Here is a 14996-nt window from a genome sequence, read left to right as displayed (position 1 = left end):
TGTCTTCCACTGAGGCTTAGGAAAGGCTCCCACTCTCATGGGCTGGCGAGGACCCACCACGGCCACTCGTGATCACGGCCGAGCAGCTAAAGATCTTGTCCATAGGTCCCGTTCCCCTCTGACCCTCAGACTCTCCCAGTCCCCTTTCCTTGCCACGGCCTCTGCCCCGGTGTGGACCTTGTCAGATCCAAAGACATATTGAGCCTCTGTGCAACGCGCGGTGTGTGTACTTTGATGGCGGGGTTGTGGCAGGGGCCAGTGAGTGTGCCTGGGAGTGGGGGGTGGAATGTGTTCAGGCACACTGGCCATCCTCCATCCCTCTCACCATCCATCTCCATCCAGGCTAAGCTAGAGTCCTGGACCAGGAGGCAGGATGCCTGGGTCAAATTCACATCAGCCACCACGTACTTGCTGACCTCAGGCCAATCCCTTTCCCTCCCCGAGTCTGTTTCCTTATCTGCAAAATGAGTGGATTGGGCAAAAAAATCCTGTCTTCCCTTCTCACATTGACATCCTAGAAAGTACCTTCAATTCGTTCCCTGGACACTTTTTCTCTCTTTAAAAAAGAAAGAAAAAGAGACATTTCTAGTGGGGCCTGTCTTCTGCCCACAGCCCGCAGCCTGGATTCTCCTTGTTGGACTCTGAGGTTAAATCTGCCCAGGAGTGAGTCATGTCTTCATACCCTTCCAGGTGTTTCCCAGGAAGGCTGCCCAGCCCTGCTCCATTCTCCCCCGCTCTTCTCCTCTCTCACCACCTGGACGTTTCTGGGTGCTCTTCATCCATTACAACCAAACCCAAACTTCCCCTTCTGACCTCCTCAAGGCACCAGATGCAATCGCAAGCCGGGAAGCCCGTCGAAATTTCCATCTCGTAAACATCCCTGATAAGCAAGTGGGTTCTGCTGCAGTATCTCTGCTTCTCTCCCTGGCCTACTTCCAGTCTGTGACTTGCTCTGAGATTGTCCGGTGACTGGTGTGAGCGGGAATGGAGCCCGGCCTCTGCCCAGACCACTTGATCACAGTTCAGCACATGCACGATGCAGTAGCTGTGCACACAGCACAGGCAGTGGGGGACTTGCTGGGTGTGATCTTGTCCCTCCTTCACTTGTGACCTCGGACCAGCTGTTGCCCTCACTGGACCTCAGTTTCTACATTTATATGGAGGGGTTGGACCAGACACTCTTTTTTTGAGTTGGAGTCTCACTCTGTCGCCCAGGCTGGAGTGCAGTGGCATGCTCACGGCTGCCCCAGCGTCAACCTGCTGGGCTCAAGCAATCCTTCTGCCTCAGCCTTCCAAGTAACTGGGACTACAGGCAGGCATTACCATGCCCAGCTAATTTTTTTTTTTTTTATTGTAGAGATGAGGTCTCACCTAGTTGCCCAGGCTGGTTTCGAACCCATGGGCTCAGGCAATCCTCTCACCTTGGCCTCCCAAAGTGCTGTGCTGGGATTATAGGCATGAGCCGCCATTCTGGCCTGAAGAGCACTCTTAATCTCTGATATAATGAGTCTGAAACTAAGACCATGTGCCTTGTCGTGTCTTCTCCACTGCCTTTCCTCCGCCAGGCTGTGAGCCCAAATGCCTTGAGGGTCAGCTTTTAGGGTGTTTGCCCAACTTTGTTCAACTGTTACAGAAAGAACCCAGTGGTTAAGAGCTTTGGAGGAAGACCTTGTACGGACTGACTGAGCGCAGGGCCCTCGGTCCCTGATCTGCCCTTCGGGCTCCTGGTGCCACCCATCCTCCAGTCCCCGGGAGTGAGGGAAGAGTGTGTAAAGTGCCCACTAGTGCCTGCCTGGTTCAGAGGCAGCTGCCTCACTACCTGCTCTGAACCAGGTGCAGTTGTAGGAGCTGAGGGAGTGGAGCCCTCGGTGTTTTCTAGCGTTGGTTTCAAAGCAGTCAGTGCAGGTCACATAGGCATTCGAAACCAAAAAGGAGCATGTCTTAAAAATAGACATGTAATCCCAGCCCTTTGGGAGGCCTAGGCAAGTGGACTGCTTGAGCCCGTGGGTTCAAGACCCACCCGGACAACTTGGCAAGACCTCATCTCTACAATAAGTCAACAACTAGCCGGGTGTGGTAGCGCGTGCCTGTAGTCCCGGCTACTCGGAAGGCTGAGGCAGAAGGATCGCCAGAGCCCAGCAAGTCGAGGCTGCGGTGGTCGGGAGCGGCCACTGTACTGCAGTCTGGGCGACAGAGTGAGACTCCAACTCAAAAAAAAAATAGACACTGGGGGAAATGGACTGTGGTGGGAGGGAATGAGGGATGGAATCAGAGGGAACAGGTGAGGAGAAGCCTGGAGACAATAGGGGAGCACAGGAGGCCCAGAAGCCAGGCCTGAGGAGAGCGGGAACGGAGTGCTTGCTATGCACAAAACGCTGTTCTGGTGCCTTCACATGAGTTTATAGCTTTATTGTCAGTGGAGGGGGTTGCGTTCTGGGATTGATCAGTAGCAGGAAGGAGATCTTAAAGGTTTGTGAGGTAAGATAGATTAGAGATGGGGGTTTAAAAGCTGGGCATGGTGGCTCACGCCTGCAATCCTAGCACTTTGGGAGACTGAGGAGGGATGATCAACTGAGGAATTTGAGACCAGTCTGGGCAACATAGCAAGACCCTCTCTCTACAAAAAACAGAGGTGAGCTAGTCAGGCTGATATGTTCCTGTAGTCCCAGCTACTCGGGAGGCTGAGGTCAGAGAATTGCTTGAGCCCAGAAGTTGGAGGCTCCAGTGAGCTACGATTGTGCCACTTGCACTCCAGCCTGGGTGACAGTGAGACCCAGCTAGGAGACCCTTGCAGCAATCCCACTGACTAAGACCCAGGTACCTACAGAACAAACCACATGTTTTCTTGGAGTTGTAGCAGAGGAGAGAGTAGCCATTATTCTGAACCAGAACACTCCGTCATGCATTCATTCATTCATTCATCCATTCGTTCACTTAGGTAACTTATATTTCATGAATGGCTCCTACGTGCCGTGCCACGTGCTGGGTGCTAAAGGTACAAACTGACGTGGCTCTGGTCCTTAAGGAGCTTCCAGTGAGTGGCCCTCGCACTCAGGTCTCTTCCAGACCTCCCTGGAGATCGCTTCTGTGGCCCAAGTTCAAAACTGGGAGAAGTGGTGGGAGCTCATTCAAAGCTAAAAGGAACGAGAAAGCAGCGGCCCAAACCTCTGTCATCTCCGTGGGAGAAAAGGAGGATGGCTGCGATGTTCACAGGGCAGGAAGGCCTCAGAAGTTCTCACCTCCCACCCTCAGTTGCGGCTGAAACATTGCCACTTCCGTGGGCGGCGCCTGGCCCGAGGCACAGTAAGTGGGCTGCAGACAACTGGAGCCCCGGCCCTGGAGGACCCTCCTGTGTGTTCTGCTATGGCAGTCACCCACAGAAGTGGGCTGCCAGACTCCAGCACCTCACAGTCCCCTCCTGCCTTGACCCCTGCATCTCCCTTCAAGGCAAACCTTGTACAATAGCTGAGATTGAGCCGACTTTGGTCTGGGCCTCAGGGAAACACCCGGAGGGAGTTGCCCTTTAGCCTCAGCAGAAAGCAGCTATTTGGAAATGGCTATGCCCACACTTCCTGCCAGTGGAGAGCATGTGGGAACTGTTGGCTCTTTAAACCCTCCGTATTTCTTGAGCCCCCACACAGCTGAGGACACCAGGTCGCCGCCATAGTAATCCGACGTAAGAAGTTTTGCCTCAGCCAGGCTCGGTGGCTCAGCCTGTAATCCCACACCTTTGGGAGGCTGAGGTGAGTGGATTGCCTGAGCCCGCAGGTTCGAGACCCACCTGGGCAGCGAGACCTCATCGCTACAATTAAAAAAAAAAAATCAGCTGGGCGTGGTAGCGCGCGCCTGTAATTCCGGCTACCTGGAAGGCTGAGGCGGAAGGATTGCCAGAGCCCAGCAGGTCGAGGCTGCGGTGGCCGGGAGCGGCCACTGCACTCCAGTCTGGGTGACAGAGTGAGACTCCAACTCAAAAAAAAAAAAAAAAAAGCTTCGCCTCTGTAGCCATTTCTTCCTTTACAGGGACAGCCACCCTCACTTTACTGATGAGGAAGCTGAGGCTCACAGTGGTGAAACAAATTGCTTAAAGACACAGGCAATGAATATATCATGGACCAACTGATGGCCTCAGAGAGGATCCCAAGCAGGCCTCTTATTTCGCCAGTTTGGTAACCAAGATCCACAGAAAAGGATTGTGACTATGGCGTTAGGCAGGGATAGGTCTGGAGTGAGACCCCGGCTCTCCTGATGCCAGATCCTGCTCTGTGCTGACACTTCTTCCTCTCCCTCGTGGTGACGGAAGTCAGGCTGAGCTGAGCATGGGAGGGTGAAGTATGGAGTTGCGCAACCCGGATTTTAGAACCAGAAGCGGTCAGACGGAGCTCCAACATGCCTCTCCGTTCCCCAGCAGGCCTCGAGTTTCCAAAAGTAGGTTTTCCACTTTACAATGGGGGTGAGGCAAATGGGGAATTCTAGTGACATAGCCAAGCCCTCCTTCAGTGGTGAGGCCTGTGGGGCAGATGGGCCTGGAGTCGAGCCCATCCACCGCTAGAAGCAGACAAGTCACTTGACCTACCTAAGCCTGCGTGCGGGTCTCAGCGCACTGTCCGCAATCTAGGAAGGGCTTGATGATGGTATCAGCTCTCTCTTATCAACACAGGCCAGATTCCATTTCGTAGAGGAGTAGCTGGCCATGGTGACTCACGCCTATCGTCTTAGCACATTGGGAGACTGAGGCAGGAAGATCACTTGAACCCACAGTCCCAGGCTGCAATGAGCTGTGATCACACCAGTGCTCAACAGCCTGGGGGACAGAGTAAGACCTTGTCTCCAAAAAATAATAATAATGAAGGAAAGAAGGATGGAAGGAAGGAAGGAGCAGAGGGTACAGGAGGGAGAAAAGGAAGGAGGGGGAAGGAAGGAGACAAAAGAAGAATTAGGCTTAGAGAAGGAAGTCTCTTCCAATAGCTTCTGATGGCTACTGACACCCTAAACTGTGCTTCTCACCCTCAGAGCCATGCAGGGAAAGATTATTAGAAAAAATTCTAAGCTGGGCTTGGTGGCTCAGCCTATAATCCTGCGCTTTGGGAGGCTGAGGTGAGGGGATTGCTGAGCCTGCGGGTTCGCGACCTGCCTGGGCAACTTGGCGAGACCTCATCTCTACAATAAATCAAAAAACTAGCCGGGTGTGGTAGCGCGCGCCTGTAGTTCCAACTACTCAGAAGGCTGAGGCGGAAGGATCGCCGGAGCCCAGCAGGTCGACGCTGTGGTGGCCGGGAGTGTGCCACTACAGTCCAGTCTGGGCGACAGAATGAGACTCCAACTCAAAAAAAAAAAAAAAGAAAAAGAAAAAATTCTACTAAGCCCAGGTGCGGTGGCTCATTCCCGTAATTCTGGCACTTTGGGAGGTGGAGGCGAGAGGATTGCCTGAGCCCACAGGTTCAAGACAAGCCTAGACCACATGGCGAGACCTCATCTCTACAACAAATCAAGCAAAAAATTAGCCAGATGTGGTGGCGTGCATCTATGATTCCAGCTACTTGGAAGGCTGAGATGGAAGGATCTCCTGAGCCCAGCAGGTCGAGGCTGTGGTGGCCGTGAGCGTGCCACTGCACTCTAGCCTGGGTGACAGAGTGAGACTCCAACTCAAAAAAAAAAAAAAAAGAAAAGAAAACATTCTACCAAGCACAGGGACACAAGGGACACTGAGCACAGAGGCCACAGAGAGGACTGTCAAGGGCTCCTTGGAGAAGGGGGCATGTGAGAAGCGTGGATAGAGAAGCCCTCAGCTGTGAGAAATGTTGACGGAGGGAGGGCACAGGACTGGGAACAGAAGCGTTGGGAGTGTTCCTGGGGCCTTGGGCACGCCCCCACACGTGAAGACACCATCCAGGAGGCCTCTGGGAGTCCAGGCTAGAGAGTGTAAGCTCCATCCTCCAGACACTGGCCAGCCCCCGACCGTGCTAGGGAGGAGAGCAGTAGGGTTAGAGATGTCCCTAAAAAGACGTCCCTAGGGCCAGTGTGGAGGAGCCAGGACCAGCAACTGGGATTCCTGGATGTGAGGGGTTAAGTCACGAGCAGTAGAAGGAAGCAGAGATGGAGACAAGTTAAAAAAAGACATGGGGAGCTAGAAGACAAGGAAAAGCACCTAAGCTGCCGGGGGTGAGAAGGCAGAGTGAGGCAGGTGCCATGACCTGGGAACCCGGGTGTGAAGACAAGGCTGTCCCATTGCCCTCCTCTCAGCTGGGCAAGGACTGCTCCCTGTCTGGAAGCAGACCCTTCCCCATACCCAGAAAATGCATTTCCTGCTATGGAATGGTCCCACCCTTCCTTCCAATTGCCATCTTCTGCCTACTGTGCCTCCAGCTGTGGTTAGAAGCCCCTCCCTGGCTACCCTGACTCGAAGGCTGTGGACCTTGGCCCAGGAGGGCCTGATGGAGTGGGGGGAGAGGCAGAGCTGACATATCCATTCCCCAGTTTCCCATACACCTGGTGACCACTCAAAGCCCGGAAATACTGCAGGCCACACACACAGAATTCCAAGCTCCACCGGCCATGCCCACAGAGACCACACTGGAATCAGAAACACACTCTTGGTAACACACACACAGAGACACACATTGTTGGCCACACAGAGAGAGAGAAAATTATTATTATTATTATTAATTTTTTTTTTTTTTTGAGTTGGAGTCTCACTCTGTCACCCAGACTGGCGTGCAGTGGCCACTCCCGGCCACCATAGCCTCGACCTACTGGGCTCTGGCGATCCTTCCGCCTCAGCCTTTCAAGTAGCCGGAATTACAGGCATGTGCTACCACGCCCGGCTGATTTTTTGATTTATTGTAGAGATGAGGTCTCGCTGCCCAGGCGGGTCTCGAACCCGCGGGCTCAGGCAATCCACTCACCTTAGCCTCCCAAAGGCACAGGATTACAGGCTGAGCCACTGAGCCCGGATTAAAATTATTTTTTTATTTGCTGGTAGCAACCAGAAATACAGTCATTGTGTACACACGACTGGTAAAAGCTCTGTTCCAGACCTGATGGACTAAGCAGCCATGGGCAACACCTCGCACAAGGACCTGAACTTGCTCTTCACACACACTCGCTGGGGATGTACACACTCACACTTCTTGGCACCTAACCTTTGTGTGGTGCACGCATCTCCAGAAATTGGGGCCCTGCCTGCTCTTATGTAAGCTCTTTAAGGGGAGGAGAAACAACAGGACCTGTGGGGGCAGGTTTTGGACCAAACATCCCTGACTTAAGCTCTGGTCCTACTTGGCATCTTGCTCCCTGGAGAATCAAACTTTGGGAGAGGAATGATGTCCCCAGGGAAGGCTTCCTGGAGGTGGTGAAGCTCAAGTTGAGTGGAATGCACAGAGACAGGAGGGAGGAGAGATGATTCTCCTTCAAAAGTGTGAATTCCATTCCAGTCACTTCTCCAGGAGTGTTCTAGAAGCTGGAGGTGAAGAGGTTAACAGAATCAGCTCCCACAACCTCTGCCACGCGACCTTGAGTGCTGGGATTTGCCTGAGGTGAGTCAGGGTCACTACCTTCCTGCTGCTTTTGGCTGTTGTCAGGATAAAACACCCCTGGCGAGCAAGATGGAAACCTAAAATGAAACTCTGAGAGACTTCTCAGACTCAAGCCTCAGTGCTGTCACCTTGGTCAACAGCACCAAATCCATGGTCATCATCACTGCCTCTCCCTGGGCCTGGTCTCCATTGAGGCTGGAACATACTGCTTTCTTTGGGGCCACACACCTTCTTGGGCCTCCCAATTTTCCCACATTGGAAGATGATTTAGGGCAACAGGAGATGTAGCCTCGGAGAAACCTACACGCCACCTAGTACCCTGGGGCTGTTCTCCCTTCCTCTGTCATTCTGGCATCCTCTCTCCTCATCTCCCTCTCCCATCCTGGCTTCAGGCTAATCGAAGGACAATATTTGCATAGACATGAGACCTCGCCCGAGAAAATTCCCCGGGTGACCAGGCTTCCTTTCTGAGGTCAGGCCACATCATCAGACAGTACTCCTTCCTCTCCGGCTTGCCCCTGCCACCCGCTGGTGTTAGCCCCGTCATCTGGCAGGTGTAGATCCAGGCACATGGATACAGTCTCATCCTTTGACCTTGGGGGCTGTCCAGAGGGTGGAGAAGTGGAGGCTGGGCTGGGATCTGGAGCAAAACTGTGGGGTGATGCATGTGAGGAGAAGGGCAGGAAGCATGGGTGGTAATGCTCTCTCACCAGTTCCCTGCCTGTCTCTGGGCACCAGCCTTCCCCTCTCTGGGCCTTAGTGTCCCTTCTGTCCAGTGAGAAGGTAGATCACGACCACGCTAGCTTTGTTCTAGATCTGATAGACTAAGCAGTCACTTCCTGTGGCAGACGTCTTGCACCATTCATACTTGGATCCTCTTCCTGTGACAAGACTCTTGTGACACACCGCCCTGAGTCGATTTCCTTGGAAAGCACAGTTTTGCAAAATGCATTCCTGAATTCCATTTCCCAGATCCCGACAGAATTACATATGCCTCTTCTCCACTCAGTGACTTGGTTTTAACTTTTCCTTTCACATCCACCAAGTACAATGTTCTGTGATCCACAAATAAAGGGATGCAGCCCTCTTCTCTCCAGATTCTGAGATTTGTTGCCTTCACAGTCTCTGCCCTGGTACTGATAAATCACCTTCTTGTTACTAAAACGGGGAACAAGGTGGGAGGCCACAGTGACCTGAAGAGAGCGAGGTCTTGGGACCGCCTGCATCAGAATCAACTGTTAAAAAGGTAGCTTCAGCCAGGCGCGGTGGCTCATGCCTGGAATCCTAGAACTTTGGGAGGCCAAGGCAGGAGGGTTACTTGAGCCCAAGAGCTGGAGACTGCAGCGAGCCACAATCATACCACGGCACTTCAGCCGGAGTGCAAGACCCTGTCTCTAAGAAATAAAACTTAGGCCAGGCTCAGTGGCTCACCTCTGTAATCTCAGAACTTTGGGAGGCTGAGGCAAGAGAATTGCTCGAGTCCAGGAGTTCGCGATCAGCGTGGGCAACATAGCAGGATTTGAACTCTAAAAATTTGTTTTGTTTTTGTTTTTTTAACTAGCCAAGCATGGTGAGCATGCATGCCTGTAGTCCCATCTACTTAGGAGACTGAGGCAGAAGGATCACCTGAGCCGTGTACATGCCACTGCACTCAAGCCTGAGTGACAGAGTAAGACCCCAACTTAAAAATATAAATAAAAAGCCGGGCTCAGCCAGGCTCAGTGGCTTAGCCTGTAATCCCGCGCCTTTGGGAGGCTGAGGTGAGTGGATTGCCTGAGTCCGCGGGTTGGAGACTCGCCTTGGCAGCGAGACCTCATCTCTACAATAAATCAAAAAATCAGCTGGGCGTAGTAGCGCATGCCTGTAATTCCGGCTACTTGGAAGGCTGAGGCGGAAGGATCGCCAGAGCCCAGCAGGTCGAGGCTGCGGTGGCCGGGAGTGGCCACTGCACTCCAGTCTGGGAGTGAGACTCCAACTCAAAAAAAATAAATAAATAAATAAATAAACAAATAAATAGTAAACTTTTTTTTTTAGATTGGAGAATATAGTTTATTTAGAAAGTAAATTAGAGCCGGGCTCGGTGGCTCAGCCTGTAATCCCGCGCCTTTGGGAGGTCGAGGTGAGTGGATTGCCTGAGCCCGCCGGTTGGAGACCCGCCTGGGCAACTTGGCAAGACCTCATTTCTACGGTAAATAAAAAATTAGCCGGGCGTGGTAGCATGCGCCTGTAGTTCCAGCTACTCGGAAGGCTGAGGCAGAAGGATCGCCGGAGCCCAGCAGGTTGAGGCTGCGGTGGCCGGCAACGGCCACTGCACTCCAGTCTGGGTGACAGAGTAAGACTCCAACTCAAAAAAAAAAAAAAAAAGAAAGTAAATTAGAGAGAGAGAGAAAGAGGTGATTCACTCCCCAAGGTAGGGGAGGGGACCAAAGCTAGGAAACATGGCCTGACCATGGCAAGGCAATGGCTGTAAACATTTTTTAAAATTAAATCACTTAAATTTAAAATGGGCAAGCCAAACCGGGCTCGGTGGCTCAACCTGTGTCTCAACCTGTGGCTCAGCGCTGGGATTGCCTGAGCCCGCGGGTTCGAGACCCGCCTGGGCAACTTGGCGAGACCTCATCTCTACAATAAATCAAAAAAACTAGCCGGGCGTGGTAGCGGGCGCCTGTAGTTCCAGCTACTTGGAAGGCTGAGGAGGAAGGATCGCCGGAGCCCAGCAGGTCGAGGCTGCAGTCGTCAGGAGCAGCCACTGCACTCCAGTCTGGGTGACAGAGTGAGACTCCAACTCAAAAAAAAAAGGGCAATTTCTAGGGCAGTGGTCACAACTTTGCACCTCAGAATCACCCAATACGCTTTATAAAAACCTATACCCGGGTCATAGCTCCGGAGATCCTGACTTAATTTGTCTAGGGTGGGGCCTGGCATCTATATTTTCACAAAGTTCCCCAGATGATTCAAATGTGCAGCCAGGACCAAAAACCACTGATCTAAAGCCCCACCCAAAACCAGACGGATCAGATCATTCTGATGAACACCAAAGTTGACAAGGCCTGTCACATTCTTTATGAAATTATCCTCATGGGTGCCCCTTCTCTGCACACAGCCATTCCCAGTGTCATCAGCTGGCTTAGAGAATTGAAAGAGCATTGACTGCCTTTCAAGGTGAAGATATGAGGGACAGAGAGAGGAAGTTACTGTTGAGGTCACACAGTGAGTCAGTAACAACTGTGGACCTGGAACCTAGCAGACTCACAGGGTTGTTTTTTGTTTTGTTTTGTTTTGTTTTTTGTTTTGTTTTGTGGGGGTGTTGAGTCGAGGTCTTACTCTGTCATCCAGGCTAGAGTGCAGTGGCACGATCATGGCTCACTGCAACCTCAACCTTCTGGACTCAGGGGATCCTTCCTCTTCAGCCTCCCAAGTAGCTGAGACTAGAGCTGGTCTCAAACTCCTGGGCTCAAGCAATCCTCCCACCTCGACCTCCCAAAGTGCTGGGATTATGGGAGTGAGCCACTCAAAGGGTTTTGTTTGGTTTCATTTTAATAACTCTCTGTTCATTCACAGTCTGAAAAAGTTTGCTTCCAGCTCTTCAGACAATTGTTTGCAACCAGGATCGCCCAATGTACACCAGTAAAATAAGGAGGGGTAGTCTGTGGATTCCAGGGCCGTCTCTGTCTCCAACTAGTCACATCTTTCTTTCAGATGTGCTTCTCACCGTGCTGGAGACCAGTTCCCGCAAAGTCCAAGGTACCCCAAAAGTGGAAACGGTATAGGTGATTGTGAGAAAGAGAGAGAGAAAGAGAGAGAGAGAAAAAGAGAAAGAGAGACTGGACACCTGTTAACAGGGTGCAGATGTCATTTTATTGAGAGAGAGAGAGAGAGACTGGACACCTGTTAAAAGGGTGCAGATGCCATTTTATTTATCCAGGGAAACAGGTTCTTCCATAATAAAGTCTCTGGGGGCCAGAACAACAGTTTCTGGCCCAGGGTTTTGGAGTAGTTCATATATAGAATATTTTCATCTGGTGGAAGAATGTGCACCTGGAAATTTTCTAGAAGTGCCTGGCAGATGTTTCTTTTCTCATGGACAAGGAGTTTCTTTTTGAAACTTTCTGGTCTTTCAAACCCCTTGGTAGTTTTTTCTTTTTCGAATTCCTTTATTGTTTTCCTATCTGGAACATCCTATCTCTAAGGAAAAAACAGCTTAGAAGAAACTTCTAGTGATGTTATTCAGGCTTCAAGTTAGTTTCGGTTGTTAGATAAAACCTGTTTTACTCACTTAAATTCTACATCTAAACCCTTTATCTTTTTATGTACTATAACTTTAATATGTATCTCAAAACAAACTTACAAATCACCTACATATACCTTAATATAAACTTTCACTACACTTAAATCTTATGCCTTGTATTCAAACACCATAACTACAAGTAAAAATATTCAAAACAATTCTTTGCCTAAACAAAATCAGAAACCTCTTTTTACCAGGTATTAGTCACAAATCCTAACCCTAAAAACAAGATCGGTGACCAAGCTAAAGAAAGCTCTTTAAACATGCCTCAGAGTCATCACATGGGCAAAAAGGGACAGGTTAAACAACGTAGTGGAAAGATGGACAATTAATTTCCAGTAGCCTGTGGCCCGGGGTCACCAGGATCCTGTCAATCTGATGGGCCTCCAAGGCTGGCTCCCAATATCACTGTCTACAGACCTCTTCCTAAGGTGCCACTTGGATCAGATCACGTTTGGCCTTCAATAGTGGAAAGAAAGCCTTCTCCCTGTCACTTGCAGAACAAAGGCATAACTGGAGCCCAATGTTGAAGGCTCCAGGGTCTGGCCTCCAGTCACACATGTCCCCCATCCTCTGCTCTTCCCAACCTCAGGGACCCCAAACATACCAGCTGCCTGCGAGGTAGTCTTAGCATTCCCTCCTACAATCCACTTCCTTCTCCTCCCCTCCTCCGTACTTTCCTTTCACACATATTTGTGGATTGCCTGCTGTGTCCTAGACACTGGGGACATCGTGACAATCAAAGAGGAAGCCATTCCTGGCCACACAGGGCTTACGCTCTAGCATAGCTTTTCACCATCGACATGTGACAATACACCTGATACCAGGGTCAGATAATTTTTGTTGTGGGCATCTGTCCTTTGCACTGTAGGCTGTCTAGCACCATCCCTGACCTCTGCCCACTAAACGCCAGTAGCACACCCCCTCCCCGACTGTGACAACCAGAAATGTCTCCGGACATCACCAGTTGTCCTGGGGGGCCAAAATCACCCCCAATGGAAAACCGTTGCTCTAGTCAGACACTAAACTAACTGCCCCAATAATCACTTTGTTACAGCTGCAGAAAGAGAGAAAGGAGAGTTTGAAAGGCTGGACACGGTGGCTCACGCCTGTAATCCCAACACTGGGAGGCGGAGACAAGAGAATTGCCTGAACTCAAGGGTTTGAGGACCAGCCTGAATAACATGGCTTATTTTTAATTTTTATTTTTTTTATTTATTTTTTATTTTATTTATTTTTACAATAAATCAAAAAATTAGCTGAGCATGGTGGTGCATACTTGTGGTTCTAGCCAGTCAGATGGCTGAGGCAGAAGAATCACCTGCCCAGCATGTCAAGGCAGTGGTGGCCATGAGCGTGCCACTGTACTCCAGCCTGGGCAACAGAGTGAGACTCCTACTCAAAAAAAAAAAAAGAAAAGAAGGAAGGAAGGAAGAGAATAAGGAGCCTGCTGTGGCTGGGAAGGGAATATAGGAATGGGAAGTTCAGGGCATCCTTAAGTTGAGGCAGGAAACATAAGTAAGTAGGCATCAGCCAGGGGAGGGGAAGAGGAAGATGCTGTAAACGCCAAGGGAAAGAAGAAGGAGCAGGGAGAAGCTGGCACATTTGAGGTGCCAAAAGCCCCCAAGTGGGTGGAGCAGAGTTGGAGAGGCCTGGTCAGTGGAGGCCAGACGACAAAGGGCTTGTAGGAATTTGCAAGCCATTGATGGACAGCTCAAAAGGAGGCATATCTGGGCTTTATATAAATCAGAGCTAACCAACAACGCAACGGGCTGCCCGTGAGGTAGTGAACTCCCCATTCCTGGAAATATAGTGGCAGAACTTGGGCGTCTACTTGCCGATCAGAGGACATGCTGGCTCTGCACAAGCTGCTGAGCCAGCGAACATCTGAAAATCTATGACTCTGTGACCTCTCCTAGCTGCCTGTCCTCAAAGTTCAGCTAAGAAGGTAACTTTGCTGGCCTGAGTGGGACTTTTCAAGAGTTGTGGACTTGATGTTTAGGTCACTTGGAGAACAAAAAGTACCCTTAGCCAGGCAGGATGGCTCACACCTGTAATCCCAACACTTTGGGAAGCAGAGGCGAGAGGATTGCCTGAGCCCATGAGTTCAAGACTAGCCTGGGCAACTTGGCAAGACCTCGTCTCTGTAATAAGTCAAAAATTAGCCGGGTGTCGTGGTGCACACCTGTGGTTTCAGCTACTTGGAAGGCTGAAGCGGAAGGATCACTTGCCCAGTAGGTCGAGGCTTAAGACTCCTACTCAAAAAAAGAAAAGAAAAGAAAAAGCACCCTCAGTACCTCTCACTGGTCCACAACCCACAACAGTGTGCTCTCCTGGGCTGCCTGGATGTGAGCAGGTGATTCTCACAATGAATTTGGGAGACCCAACGCAGGGAGTATGGGCTTCTTGAAGTCTACTGAGTACACACACCCAATCCCAAAAGCTACCCAGAATCCACTGCAGGGTGTCAGTTTCCTGAGATTGCCGCAGGCTCTGGGGGCAAAATAAGACACCCAGGACTGCATTTTCCTAGTTCATTAGCTGCACACACTGAGTTCATTCACCCTGGCCAGGGCCCCGATGTGCTCATTCTCCTGTGGAATGAGGCACGTGCCTGTTTGAGTTAGAGGCTCTAGTTCCCGTCTGTGGGGTGCGTAGAAGGAAGGAAGGAGTCCTGTGTCAGAGCAGGAGACTCGGGTTCTAGTCCTGGGCATTAATCACAAGTTCCGTGTCAGACCTTTTCCTGCTCTTCTCTGGTGTGGCTCCAGCCCACAAGGTCAGGCTGGGTTTGGTCACTTCTAAGGCCCTTTCGAGGCTGACACTCCAGGTTCTGTGTTTTTCTAGCTGGCAGGACTTGGCAGCACGATGCTTAAGAGCGTGAAGAGTCTTAAGAGTTCCTGGGTCTTCATGCTCTGGTTACCTGCTGCTCTGGAAGACCTTGGGCAGGTCATTGAGCACCTCAAAGCCCAGTTTCATCTGTGAAATGGGGATGCTAATGGTAGTGACCTCATAGGCTAGTTGGAGAGAAATTCCATAAAAGTGCTGGTCATCCCTGCAAGTATATTAAAAATGCTAGCCGGGCTCGGTGGCTCAGCCTGTAATCCCACGCCTTTGGAAGGCTGAGGTGAGTGGATTGCCTGAGGCTGCAGGTTCGAGACCCGCCTGGGCAGCGAGAC

The sequence above is a fragment of the Carlito syrichta genome, unplaced genomic scaffold (genome assembly GCF_000164805.1).
Source record: "Carlito syrichta isolate Samal-C Ts95f unplaced genomic scaffold, Tarsius_syrichta-2.0.1 Scaffold131799, whole genome shotgun sequence".
In the NCBI taxonomy this organism is placed as follows: domain Eukaryota; kingdom Metazoa; phylum Chordata; class Mammalia; order Primates; family Tarsiidae; genus Carlito; species Carlito syrichta.
The sequence above is the reverse complement of the archived record's forward strand: the minus strand, read 5'-3'. Positions refer to the sequence as shown.